Here is a 14,844-nt window from a genome sequence, read left to right on the forward strand (position 1 = left end):
CTCATCAAAGTAGTGGCATTGGGTCAAGACAATCTAAAACACCAATAAAATATTACCATGTGCTCATGAAAACTATTATAGAAAAAATTTCCTAGGAATTTGGTTCTTCAACTATTAAGAATTCTTCTTATTGCAACCACTCCCACATAGGAGTGACACCAAGCATCACATCTAGGTGTATAAATAATGCTATATTTATGTTGGACTGATGCATTGTTGCATTACTTACTTTGTATTAGGTAGGGACCTTACCACAAGCATGTCTTTTAGATACTCAAAGGTGTCCTTAGCCGATAGTTTAGTAAAGATATCTTCTATATCTTCCTTTGCACTCACATATTCCAATATACTTTCTTTTTCTGTTACTTTCTCTCTCAAAAAATGATACTTAAGCAATATGTTTATTCTTTGAATGTAAACATGGATTCTTGACATCTTCACAATACTTATTGTATGCTCTTGAATGATGTACCTGTGCGGAACAAGCTTAAACAATGTAAATGGTTAATGAAAGTATATGTATATCAAAGTACAAGCATATTCAAGAAACATTAACTTGATCTATTCAATTTTAATCTAACATGCTATTCTAAATCAAATTGAAAGCTCAAAACCATCTCATGTCTCCCTACCTATGATGGCTCAATTTCTCTTAGATCAAGCATCTTAGTGACATCTTAGGATGGGATATTGTAAATACTAGATGAAATAATGTAAACCTATCTAAAATGATGAATGAAACTATGATTTTGCATGCAAATATGGTGATAATGATACAATAAAAATTCTATGAACTTATATGTAAATGACTAAATCTCAAGATCCTAAAAATGGCTATAACAACAATATGTCAATCTTGAATTATCTCTACAAATGCCTATATAAATGATGCATAAAACTTGGATGGCTTTTCTCTTGAAATGTCTTGTATTTATAGATATTTCAAGGGGTTTGGGTAAGGTTTATTTTTTACCATAGTTCCAAGAGGATAAGGTTTAAATGAATAAAATAATAAATATACATGTTTGAATATCAACCAGCTTCTTTGAATATAAATCCCCATTTTTGACTATAAGTCTTCATGTTTGAATAGAATACTCCATTTTTTTGAATATAAAATGATTTCTAGATTTTTATGAGGATAAAGCTCATTTTATTTTCTTTAAATTTGATTTTCATGTCCAATATTTCAAATGGGTTCAAATAGTTGATTTATTTGAATTTTTATTTAATTCAAATTTTTATTTATTTTCGATTTGTTTTGATTTTTTATGCCAAATTTTGGGTGTCTACAAATGCCCCTCTTTGAAGTGATATGCATAGTATGTTGGTTCAAAGAATTCTCTTGAATTGTTTGATTTCAATCCAAGTAGAAAAACCTAATTGGTTGATGGTCTAAAAATAATATTAAAAACTTGGATGCCCCAGTTTGATTGGCTAATTGGCTAGAGTAGAGTGGATTGAATGGTTGAAGAACTTGGATGAGAAACTTAGCTAGATGATGGTTGTTGTTGATATGTTGCCCCATTAGAAATGAAATTGGAAAAAAATCCAATTGTATTTCTAAAAAATGGAGAAGAAAAGATTGTGGATTGTGATAAGAGCGGTTGTGTTGAAAAGTTGGATTACACAAAAATTTGAAATAACATAACAATGTAATTTCCAAGTGAGAGGTAAGATCAATCAAAATATGTCAAATAGATGAAACCATCCTATCTTAGGATGTAGAGTTGGGAAAACTAACCTGTCCAAACTCAAGATATAGAGTTGGACAAATAACTAGTCTAGGATAGAACCATTAGCTAGATAGCTAGATGTGGTTGACTTAGATTGATGTAGGATAATCACTTGCCATGAAAAAATGATGCAATTTGTTGGAATTTATCACGGAGAAAAACAAAGATGCTCTAGTGCAGATATTGCATGTAGCATAGATTAAATATGATGTGGCTGATCTAGATGAATCTGGTTCAAACAATGGTGTCATCAATGAAATGAGAGAGAAGACAATGCTTAATCATTCATCTCTACAATGGTTTAGAGACTGGTGTAGTAGAAATAGGAGAGAGTTCTAATGAGTTAGGTGGCACCAATCATATGATGTATATGACAAAAAGGTGAAGGCGTGGGTGCCTTTAACAAGAAATAATTTGCAAATCAAACAAAGATTTTTTTGGGTGCCCCTAGTGATAGGATCCAATGATGATAGTGGATATATGGCATTGATTGAGCATGAATGCATTGTAGGGTGTGTTGATGAATCAAGGATATGGGGCTTTAATTGGACACATTGATAGATTGATGATGTTACTATTGATCAAGATCGTTGAGGTGGTATAAGTTTCCTTAGGCTTATGAATAAAGGGTAAGCCAAAAGCATTATGTTGGGACAAAAAATTGCATGGTCAATTTTGAGAACCATTGAAAAAATCAAGCCCTTAAATGCTTTTAAATGAGATTGTACTTGGTTGTCAGTCTGAGGCCTAAGAGGTGTTTAATGTTTCTAATACCTTTCATTTAGTGCATCTATGTGTTCTATGAAGTTAAACTGACATTTCAAACCATTCTGTGAAGTCCCATTTTGAGCTAGTGTCAAAATTTGCAATTCTACCCGAGTGTCAAATAGCGATTAGAGGCCTAGTTTGAATTTGAATATCTTTTACCCAGGAATGTGTCATGGCTCACCACTTTGGGGATGTCTAATATGCATATCAAAAAACCTATGTTTCAATTTTCAACTCATTTTGAATCTTTTTGACTAGGCTTTGCACCCCTCAAATTTGGTCATTTACTGTTTTGTGCATTTGACTAGTTGTTCACAATTCTAGGAAGCCTTGTTCGACCAATCATATCTTTGACCCAGTTGACCCAAATGAAAAAATTCTTTTTGAATTATGTTCCAAGGGTCAGACACTTCATATTTTCCAATTTTGAGATCATGATGAATCCATTTGATCAATTTGGTAACATGATTAAAAACCTAGTTTATATTATTTTGTTACGGCTAAGGTATCCTGATTGATCTGTACCCCTGTTCGGCACGTTATAACTTTGATCTTGTTATAGGTAAGCCTAAGTGAATTGTACCATTGTGTTGTGTCCTAAAAATCCTTGAAGTATGCCAGTTCTTAAGTCATGACGAATCGTTCTACATACTTTCACATGTCCGTACATTTGCTAAAAATTACTTTTTGACACATTTCTCAGTTAAAATTTCCAAGTGCCTGTTTTCGAAATTTCACCAAATGTGCCTTGTGATTCATCATGAGCACAAAACATGGAATTATATTCTCTCCATGGCAAAGAATTTATATCCTAGTTTTCAAAACCCCAAGTGATCAATAACCCAGTTTATAGTGCCGAACTTGAACCCAGTTTATGTTTTTTAACATTGTTTGCCTAAAGGGTAATTGAAGTATGGATGTTCGGAAATTAAACTCTCTTGACTAGAAATCCATCATGGGTTGAAAATTTGCAGTGTGATAGAGTATGCAGGATTGAACACTCATGCCGATTTTCGTGGCCTAGTTACTCGATTGAGTCAGTTTTTAAGGCCAGCTGATAGGCCTCTAGGCACAAATTTCACACTAGTGCGGAAATGGTTAAAGTGGAATTTTAAAGTGATGTTTCGGTGATTGTTTTTAATTCCAATCATTACAGTGGGCTCATGTGATAAATATGAGGTTGCTCACGTTGTAATTGATGAAAACAAGGGATTCCTATTCTCATGATTATAATTGTGGATATTACTTGCTTTACTTCTTCCTCAATAAAGAAAAACAAGTCTATTATTTTAAACAAAACTAATCTCCAAAGAGATCATCCAAGCCACAGGTATTTGGGCATCTATGCAAAAAGGAGAGAAAGTGTAAAGAATTGTGAAGCAGAATCAGTTATTACAGCAAGTCCAATGCTAGGTGCACCCCAATTTGGGCATTGCAATAATTTTTAGAGGTAGATTTTCAATAAGCACACCCATCCATGTTTAAACCATTGTCTTAAACATTCTCATTTTGAATGGGAATGAACATCTTCTTCTTTTTTAATATCTCCCATGGGCTGCACAACAATAACATAGAAAAATGAGCACATTGTTTCAAACGTTTTTCATAGGGAAATCCACAGAGCCAAGCAAGTATGAAGGTAGCAGTTTATGTATGAAGTAGCAGCAATGTAATATGGAAGAATGAAACCCACAAGCATAGAGGAAGGTGTCCGCGGCTGCTCCAAAAGTGTCATGTGTAAAACAAAAGAATAAAATGGGGGCAGATCACATTTTTAACAAGAGGCATGTAATGTACAGCCCAAGAAGTAGTTCAAAAGAGAAACCAACACATTAAAAGAAGGGCCAAAGCATCCAGCCAAGGAGGAATGTGAAGATGGCATCAAACGCATGTGCCTTGCAAGCAAAAAACTGCAGTAAAAGGAAAAACTTAAAGCCATTAAATCCCACATTGGCTGGGCAAATAAGTTTTTAATAGTTCAAATAGAAATGAACACAATAGACATTGTGAATTGAAGGTAGAGGCTTTTGAGAAGCCACGGGTCAGAGGGTGGGGCCTGTGGTCGGATTAATGATGTCAAATTTGAAGCCCTTGCAAAATTTTAAATTGGAATACAAGCACGCTGATGTGGCGCCATTGAACCAGATGTTGCCACATGGCAGATTGAGCATCCCTCGCTATTTCGCCAAGCGAAAGTTGTAGGGAAGATAATATAGTGAGTTAGCAAAAAATTGACATGTGTCGCCAATACAGTGCAAGGTGGACAAATTAGCACATGACACGTGGCGATATGGTCAAACCAAGTTTCACCCGAGTGAAACATATGGGGGAATTTTCAAAGGTTTTAAAATTTTAATTTTTAATTCTTTTCTCAAAGTTCACAAAGTTCACATCAGGTAGATTTAAAAAAAAAAAAAAATTTCACTTATCATATAGTTTGAAGCTATATAAAATTTAAATTTTATGCAAAACTACATGGAAGTCATGAACAGGACTGCGATTTTCAAAAGGCCATATCTAGAGCAATTTTTATCAAAAATATGCACTCCAATATACCATCAAAATCAGGAAGAGTTGAATTTCTCGAATCTGAAGTTAGTTCTTGCATAGGTATTAACCAGTTCATGGTATAAGTCAATTTGTAAAATTTGGGGCATTGGCAATAAAACAAACATATTTGATGATTGAGCATTAGAGTTTGTTAGAGGGCAGATTAGCAAGCCTTTTGAAGCTTGACTATGGAGAAAAATGATCTGAAAAAGTTATATGGGCTTCTTGAAGTCACTTTGTAACTAGTTTTTCACCTTTTACCGCGAACTCCTCTTTAACATCAAAAATCAGTTACGATGGTGAATCAAATATCTCAGATATTTTTGCCTTGTAGAGCCATAATGAGGAGATTTTGATTTGCAGTTGAAGAAAGAAGGTAGAGAGAGGCTTTGGCCTTCTTGGGAAGGAATTCTAAAGGTACAAATGTCCAATGCAGATTCAATCCAAAATTTCCTTTCTCCTATATATCTCTCATTCTTTCTCATTTAGGAGGTTCCAGTTTTTGGGAAGAAAAAGTTCATTGCTATGATACCATTTGGAATTCTGGTTTTTGCACTATGAGACCATTGGTTCAGTATTTTGACATGTTTCCATGACTGTGACACCATTTTCTTCAGTATAACTCTCATGTGAACAACAGTTGTAGAGATAATATAGATAGTTCTAAGATATTAGGTTGTTTCATTTTTTAATTTTATGCATCTGAATGTATAGTTTCAAGGAAATGAATACATATGAGGAACAATTTCACTAGTTTTGTTCTAGTTCTTGTCTCCTATCTCAGCAATCTGTACGTCTTATGTGGTTTTGGAACAAAGGTTTGAGACCCATTTACATCCCTTTTAGGTTGTATGTTTGATGTATTTTGCTGTTGGACCAAAGGGCCAAGTAAATGCTCGATATGTTTAAACAAGGTTACTGGCTATTTGAGAAGGATATTTTGTGAGAATGAGACCTAAATGAACACTGATGTCTAAATCACAAGGTGGTTGGATAGATCTGATGTCTGGGTATACAGAATATCTCCTGATGTCACAGATGTATGTTTTCAATTCATGGAATTGCCCAATGGATTAGGCACTGATCAAAGATAGGATCATTAGGTTTTGCTGCATGTTTGAGGATTTGTTGAACATCAACATCAATAATCAATGCTTTTCCTTTTCATGTTGAAGAGATATAATAGAATGCCCTCACTCAGCTTCTGAGATTCCTAGATCTGTATTTAGCTATTGTAGATTGATGTTATTTCATGAGTTATCAGGAGAAATAAGGGTTTTATCTGCTTCATAATAGATTCAGTGTATGCTTTGACAACTGGTACCAGATAAAGAATCTATAGGTCCACCCACCTAGGTTTTGAAGAGCCTAAAGTGCAGAAGGAGTATAGCCTTATAGTTGGCCTGGTGTCTGAATGGATCTGTTGATAATGGGAGTTAGCTGCCCCTAGATGCATTTTGTTCTCATCAGGGTAATTGGAAACAGGTAACGTTTTCAAACACCAACACATTATACCAACCCATTGAAAATAACTTTTGGATGAGGAAAAAAGGAGAACTGAATGAATGAAATGAAAATCTAATGCAACATGAAATGCAAACCTAATACAACATGAAATGCTATGCAAACCTAAGAGGCAACTTATAAACACCCAAAAATTGGCAAAGACTTGAATTATGCAATTTTGATCAATCAATGCAAATTAAGGAGGAAATCAAAGAAAGAAAAATAAATTTCTAATTAAGGATTAAATCAGGTCATTAATCAATTAAATCATCTATCAAATTAATAAGACCTAAATCAACTTCAAAAGAGAAGAAAAAAAATTCAAAATCATAAAATGAAATTCAAAAGGGAGAGGGAAAAAGACAAACTTTTGAAAATAAATGGAACTTTTATTAAATCAATAAATTCATTTATCCTCAAAAAATGAAAATCCTCCTTTTATATTATAAACAATTGAGAAAAATCCAGATTTAGCCTCAAATCAAGACTTTTGGGCTCCTCCTCTTGTCTCTTATGAGATATTTTAGTTGGAAATAAATACACATTTAGCCTCAAATCAAGACTTTTGGGCTCTCATCTTATCTCTTATGAGACATTTTAGTTGAAATAAAACCCATATTTATCCTCAAATCAAGAATTTGGGCTCCTCCTTTTGTCTTTTATGAGATATTTTCAATTTCACTTCTATCCACTAGTTAAAGGTACTTTTTAAGTTTGATTGCATATGATGAAGAAGTAGCCACAAAATTCATAAGGACGTTTGATGAAGGGGAAGTTTCTATATGGGGCTTAACAATGGTTGCTATAGAGGAACATATAGCAGAAGTTATAGGGTTATCGTTGATGAGAGAACATTATACCAACACTCATGATACAAGGTTAGCTAGAGCTCAATTTTTCATACCAACTAACCCTCAAATGAACATTACCAAGAAAATATGTAAGAGAATGTCTCTTCTGCCACCATACAATGAATTAGCCATACATATTATTAGGTACATTACATGCGAAGGTAGATTTTCATATTTACATGCACATCATTTTTAAATTTATGAATTGTATAAGGCATAATCATCCAATTAATGTCCCCAATTTCTTGTATAATATGTTGTGTATTAGTGTGGAAGAAACACAAAAAGGAAAAGACAATTCAATTACCCATCATGCCCTAATTAAGTTACTTATAGCAAGGTCACTTAGGGATGTTTCTCCCCTGTCATGGGTGGAATTTTTCCAAACCAAAACTTTTAAACCCTAGGCTACCCTTCATGAATAGCCTCGTGAAAAAAATGTAGCTCTCACTAATGAACCTGCTAAATAGAGCACCCAAGAGGTTGAAACCGAAACTGTGCAACGAAATGTACAAGAAAACATACAAGAAAATGTTCAAGAAAATGTGCAAGAGACTGTGCCTTCACCTATTCAAGAAACCAAAAAACTTACCTCTAGCTGAATAAAATGAAAATGAAAAGAAATCTCTATCCTAGTAAAAGAAGAGTCAAACCCTATAGTTGTGAGGCAAAAGAGAACTAAGAAGAAGTCCTAGAATGAGAGGACAAATTTTGAAAGAATCCCCCTCATCCAAGCCATCTACTAAAGAATCCTTGGTACAAATTGTTCCTAACCACTCTCCTCCTCACCCTAAAATAGAAATTATTCTTCAAAACCTTAATGATGAATGTAGGGTTGAGGTTAATGAAAATTTGAATAATACCCTAGCAGACCAACCAGGTACTTTGAGTTGTAAGGATGAAATAGTTCTTGAGAAAGTTGATCCAAACACTACCCTAATTACCTATAAATACATGGTTTATTGATGTTGTACAACAATTATGGAGGGAACAAAGGAAGAGAAAAAGAAATTGTGAGGAAGACAATAGTTCCATTACTCTACAACAACTCCTTTTTTAGTTATTTAGACAACATATGTTTGTTAAGGCCTTATGGGAAGAGGAGAGGTAAATAATGAAGAAAGATATAATGTCTTTGAATGCAAAAATTACAGATTTAAAGGAGTAGTTGGCAAATAAAATACAAAGGATGGATCATGCCCTCAAATTGGCTGATCAAGCACTTACCTGTAGACCGCCACCACAAGTTTATGCTCTCTGTTTAAAAGAACAATTTCTCTTGTTCCAATTCATGTTAACTAACTTAAGAATATCAATGTAGAGTTTAAATTAGCCTAGGAATTTTATGGTTTATATTAGACTCTGCCATCCTGGCAGCAGAATTTTCTTTGTGAATTATGACAAAGAAAACTATGAAGCAAACTATGATAGGCAGCTAAATAATTATAGAGATGAGGAAAGGATAGAACCCCTCCCATTAAGAATTGAAAGTAGCAAACCAAAAGAAGTTCTTAGCATATAGTTTAGGTTAACCTATGGGGATAAGAACGAGGGAGTGAGGGATAGGATCTTTTCTGCTAGAGCTAAGGATTATGCTGATTATGAGAATTTTCCCTACTTTTTTTTCTAGAGAGCTACGAGTGGTGCTAGGAGTAGATGGGCTAGATTACCTGAGGCACTTAAAAAGTTAAAGCCACATAGTCCCATCAACTTGGAAGTTTCCCTTCATTGAGCTCCAAAGTATCTAGAGCTAGGAAAACAAGCTAAACCTGCATTATTGTACCCACTTACTATGCAACCTCCAATGCTCATGTGGCCCTTATATGACATTAATGCTAACAAACTTGACAAGTTGTAGGAGGAAAATAGAAGGGAGGTTTACGAAAGAACATGAGGATTTTATTACACCTTCAAGAGTACCAAGAAAGGAAGGGTAGAAGTGGGGGAATTCAGATCACTAACTAGGAAATGGCATGCTTGAGGACAAGCATCAGTTTACCAGGGGGTAGATGATGAGGCTAAATATTGCCTCTATTTCATGATAGTTTTTAAACACTTTTTTAATACTCTATTTCATTTTCATCAAGACATTTGTGGATCTATGTTTACCTAAACCAATGATTAACCTATGGGTAGATAGTATGTCATCTTTTGCCAATATCATATACATGATACAATATTTCATATAATTATCAAAATGTGTGTTCTTATATTTGAATTTAATTTGAAAATACTTATTTGCAATTATCTCTATATTATAACTAAACTGTTAGCAATGAAGCTGAAAGATGATTTGAAGAATTCAAAGATTAGTGCCAATAGCATTCAAGGAGAAAAGAATGTTGAGGTGTAGCCATGGTGGAGGAAAGTGATAACGGTTCCAAAGGACATGACAGTGAGTATGGAGGAGCTATCAAGACCTACTACATTCTCTGCATTTATTCCTATGGTGAGTGGATTTTTAGATATTATTATTCCCACCTTAAGCTGTTATCTCTTCTTCCCACCTTGAGTTGTTATTTTCCTTCTTTCTCTCCTTGTTAGTTTAGTTAGAAGAAAAGAGTTTATGAGAACAAACTATTAACTTTTACAGTGAGTTGTGTTTTTACAGTTCTATGTGTTATGTAATGAATTTTTAAAATATAATGAAATAGTTTTTGGCTTCTATCCTGTGTTAGTAGTTTAGTTGAAGCCAACCAAAGGGGCCCATTTGAAAGGTGGATTAGATTAGGATAGTATAGATTTATTTCCAAGCATTTTTAGTATTGTAAGTAGAAGTTGTAAGTTCCTTCTTGTAGCATCACACTTCGTGAATGTTCCTACAACATATGTGATAATAGTTATAGGGGATGAACTGAGTTGGAATGTTTGTTAGACTTTCATTGTTTTTCCAATATTCATAGAGGTAAGTGTGTTAGTTTCCTATAGCAATAGTCTAAGTTTTTTTCCTTACATTTTACTTTCCTATAGCATAAGCTCAGTGACTCATTAAGAGACCTAGTCCACATATTGTGCCGACCATTTCAAGTATACATCCCTGGGTTGACAAGATTAAATACACCTCATAGTGGAAAAAATAGTCCTTAGTTTGAATATATTATTCCTAAGCATGGTCCAGAGCATGACTATGATACCCCTATTGTGGGGTAGACTAGGATGTTCATAGAATTTGCATTTTGACAATAATTTCTAGGTTTAGTCTAGTTCATTGTCATTTTATCTGCACTCTACATTAAGGTTTCATGAATACACAAATATTCTATGTACAAAATAGAACCCACCATGGGCCTTCGTATTAAAACCTCTCTATTCTTCAAGTTTTCTTGCTAATTTGTTATTTTTCCTTTAGATCTTTTATTCTTTTTCTTTTAGATCTACTTTTCTTCTCTGGTTTGTGGTGCAAATCTAATCTTCTACAGGTTTTATAGTAGGTGAGAGGCTTCATAACAAGATTAGAAAACTTTCAAAGACATTTCCAAGCTCACAAAGATTGGATCTACCATTCCCCTGATGCAATAGTGCTTTTATACACCATTTTAATGCTTCCACCCTATCTTTTAACATATTTGAATCATTCTACTATGCATTCAATCATTCTTATAGTGTATTTGATCATTCTTAAAGTGCATTTGATTATTTTTATAGCACATTTGTTCATTATTCTAGTGCATTTTCTCATTTTTATGGTGCATTTGAATATTCTTACAGTGCATATACCATTTTCTATGACACATATGTTGTTTTCTATCATGCATCTGATCCAAGCTATTAACCTTCACATCTAATGTTTACACCTAATTTTTGATTGTGATGCAGGAGCATCTTGCAATAGAAAATTTATTTATTAAAAATAAATAAATAAATAAATAAATTATGGAGGAGAGAAAAAGTGACGAAAATTAGAGGAGAAATAATAAAAAAATAAAAAAAGGGAAAAAGGAGAAAAGAAAAGAGAAGGGGATTTCTATTTTCGAGGTGCATAGGTGGCATAATAGAAAAAAATTAAAAAATAAATGGTTGTCATTCCATTTATCAAGGTGTGTGGGTAGAATTCTAGAAAGTTATGAATATTGTAGAAGGTTGGTGATAAGTTATGCATTGGGTGGTAAGTGCCTATTTAAGCAAGGCATATGAGCATTTCTAATCAAGCTTGAGAAGGAGAAGCTCGAGAAGGGAAAGCTTGAGAAGGAGAAGCTTGAGAAGGAGTAGCTTGGGAAGTCGAAGCTGTGGAAGGTGAAGCTTCGAAAGGTGAAAGCTTTGGAAGGAAAAGCTTCAAGGTGAGAAAGTTAGAAGGTGTGAAAGAGAAAGAGGAAGTGAAGAGTGAGTTTTCTTAAGTCTGTGGATAGAGTGCCAAATGTGAGGCAATTTACAATAGGATTTTGATGGAGTTGTGAGTGTGTAGACAGAGTGTCAAATTTGAGGCAGTTTACACTTGGATCTTGGATAAAGTTGGGGAAGAGCTAGTAGCTATGGTTTATAAACAAGGAGGTTTCTTGGTGGCTTGCGAGCAATAGTTGAGATTTTGGAGGTTTCTACAATAGTGTGGATCTGGACTATCTTGGGTTTGGATTGGATCTTGAGAGATCTTGTAGAAATGTTATTGTAATTGCTAAGGATTTTCAAGTTTAATAAAATTTCTTGGGAAGCATTTTATCTCTCTTTGTCTTCATATTGTTGCATTCTTGGTTGTGATTTCGTAAGGGTGGGGTGACCCTTTGTCAGTGGTATCAAAGTGTACCTTCATCGAGTGGTATTAGAGTGGGAGTTGCTCAATGTACAAGTAGATTATCAAAGTGTGAGGCAGTTTGTAGTAGGACCTTCGTTGGGTGAAGTTTATCAGAGTGGGAGTTCCTGAGCATGCAGACAGATCACCGAAGTTGAGGCAGTTTGCACAAGGACCTTGGGAGGACATGCAGATTGATTAATGGATGTGAAGATGGAAGATTGAACTTGTTGAGCCATGATCATAGAGAGCTTGTGGATTATAGATCCGTTGTCCTAGACTTGTGATGTGGTTCTTGATTGTTCGTGTGAGGTGGCAGGTTGTGATCTGACTTGCAAACAACTCAAGGTTGTCACAAGGAGGCTGGGAAGGATTTTTTGCAGAGGGTTTATGAAGATCTTGGAAGATGGATCCGAGAGGATTGGACCCTAAGATGATTGCAAAAATCCATGATATAGTGGAGATGAATATTTCTAAGATGTTTGCTCGGTTGGATGCTAGATTGGCTGATCAAGCTAAAAAGGTCAAGTTGGAAGAGGTTGGTTTTTTTGATCAGTTTGTGGAGCCTAATGCAAAACCTATAGAGAAACTAGAGGTTGTTGCTAAAGATATTCCTAACCTTGTGGATGTTGGGAAAGAGGTTGGTTTTCATGATCAATTGGTTGAGTTTGACATGGAGACTGCAGAGCATTTGGTCATGGATGATCTAGTTGATGTTGGTGATGACTTGTATGTTGCAAAGCACTTGGTCGTGGATGATTTGATTGTTGTTGGAGATGAGTTATGTATTGCAAAGTATCTTATTGTGAGCAATGAGATTGTTGGTTTGGCATATATTGATGGAGATCTACATGTTGGTGCTGATATGAAGTTTGTTGTTGCTGATGCAGGGTTTGTTGCTGCAGGTATGAATTCACTAGTTGCTGATGTGGATGAGGGTTTTCTAATGAAGCATTATGTTCAATTTGTTCTTAGGAATGAGCAAGTTGATTGGATGGTTGAGATGCTGGTGTTTGACATATGGATGCAGATGTGGAATATTTGCACGTTGGTTTTCATGTCCCCATTGACGTGGAAACCTTTGGTGAAGATGAAGATGGTTGTAGATGTTTCTTTTTGGTGTCAAAGTGTGCGACACACTTTTCTATCTAACAGGGGAGTCTGATGTAGGAGCATCTTGCAATAGAAAAATTATTTATTAAAAAAAAAAAAATTGTTGAGGAGAGAGAAAGTGATAAAAATTAGAGGAGAAATAATAAAAAATAAAAAAAGGGAAAAAGGAGAAAAGAAAGGAAAAGGGGATTTCTATTTTCAAGGTGCATAGGTGGCATAATAGAAAAAAAAAAAATAATAAATGGTTGTCATTCCATTTATCGAGGTGTGTGGGTAGAATTCTAGAAAGTTATGAATATTGTCGAAGGTTGTGGATAAGTTATGCATTGGGTGGTAAGTGCCTATTTAACCAAGGTATATGAGCATTTCTAATCAAGCTTGAGAAGGAGAAGCTCGAGAAGGGAAAGCTCGAGAAAGAGAAGCTCGAGAAGGAGTAGCTTGGGATGTAGAAGCTGTGGAAGGTGATGTTTTGAAAGGTGAAAGCTTTGGAAGGAAAAGCTTCAAGGTGAGAAAGTTAGAAGGTGTGAAACAGAAAGAGGAAGTAAAGAGTGAGTTTTCCTAAGTCTGTGGACAGAGCACCGAATGTGAGGTAGTTTACAATAGGATTGTGATGGAGTTGTGAGTGTGTAGATAGAGTTCTGAATGTGAGGCAGTTTACACTTGGATCTTGGATAAAGTTGGAGAAGATCTAGTAGCTATGGTTTAGAAACAAGGAGGTTTCTTGGTGGCTTGCGAGCACAAGTTGAGATCTTGGAGGTTTCTACAAGAGTGTTGATCTAGACTAGTTTGAGTTTGGATTGGATCTTGAGAGATCTTGTAGAAATGTTATTGTAATTGCTAAAGATTTTCAAGTTTAATAAAATTTCTTTGGAAGCATTTTATCTCTCTTTGTCTTCATATTGTTGCATTCTCAGTTGTGATTTGGTAAGGGTGGTGTAACCCTTCGTTAATGGTATCAGAGCATACCTTTATCAAACTTTTTACAAACCTCATCTAAGTTGATAAGAACTCTCAGGTTCCTAGAAATGTGCAACAGGAATAAAGACCCTCAAAAATGTGCCTAGCCTTTGCTAGCTCCGAAATAGGTAAGTAGATCAGAACCCTCATGAGTTAGATTGTGACATTTCCTTTTATGTGCATAACCTACTCTAAGTAGTATGCTTGACCTCATTGATCTAATCAAAAGTAGGCCTATGTTCTCAACTCATGAGAGTTTATTAGAATGACAAACCTTTTGTGAGGATTAGTAATAGTCAACTAGGGAAAGAACAAACACATAGTTTAGCTAGGTGCCCCTTTATCTATTGTAGTTAAGGGCTTGAAATTGAACAAAAATTGTTTGTTGTGTTTAGGAGGTCAGAACAATAGGGATATGCACTTACTCTCCTAAAGTGATCAAATTCCTAGACCTGTTTATGATTTGCATTTTCTTGCTTTCTACTAGGTAGGATTACTCAGTCATAGAAAGGCTACCTCCTGAGTTGCCTTAGCAGGACCAATTAGAGGGAATGCCTCCCAATCTTGCATTCCCAATCGAATGTAAGTCACCTATGTTCTGAACATAGCCTTCCTCTAGTAGTCCCATAAAGGATTGTGG

The sequence above is a fragment of the Cupressus sempervirens genome, chromosome 11 (genome assembly GCF_028749045.1).
Source record: "Cupressus sempervirens isolate cs-2001-9-10 chromosome 11, ASM2874904v1, whole genome shotgun sequence".
Lineage (NCBI taxonomy): Eukaryota > Viridiplantae > Streptophyta > Pinopsida > Cupressales > Cupressaceae > Cupressus > Cupressus sempervirens.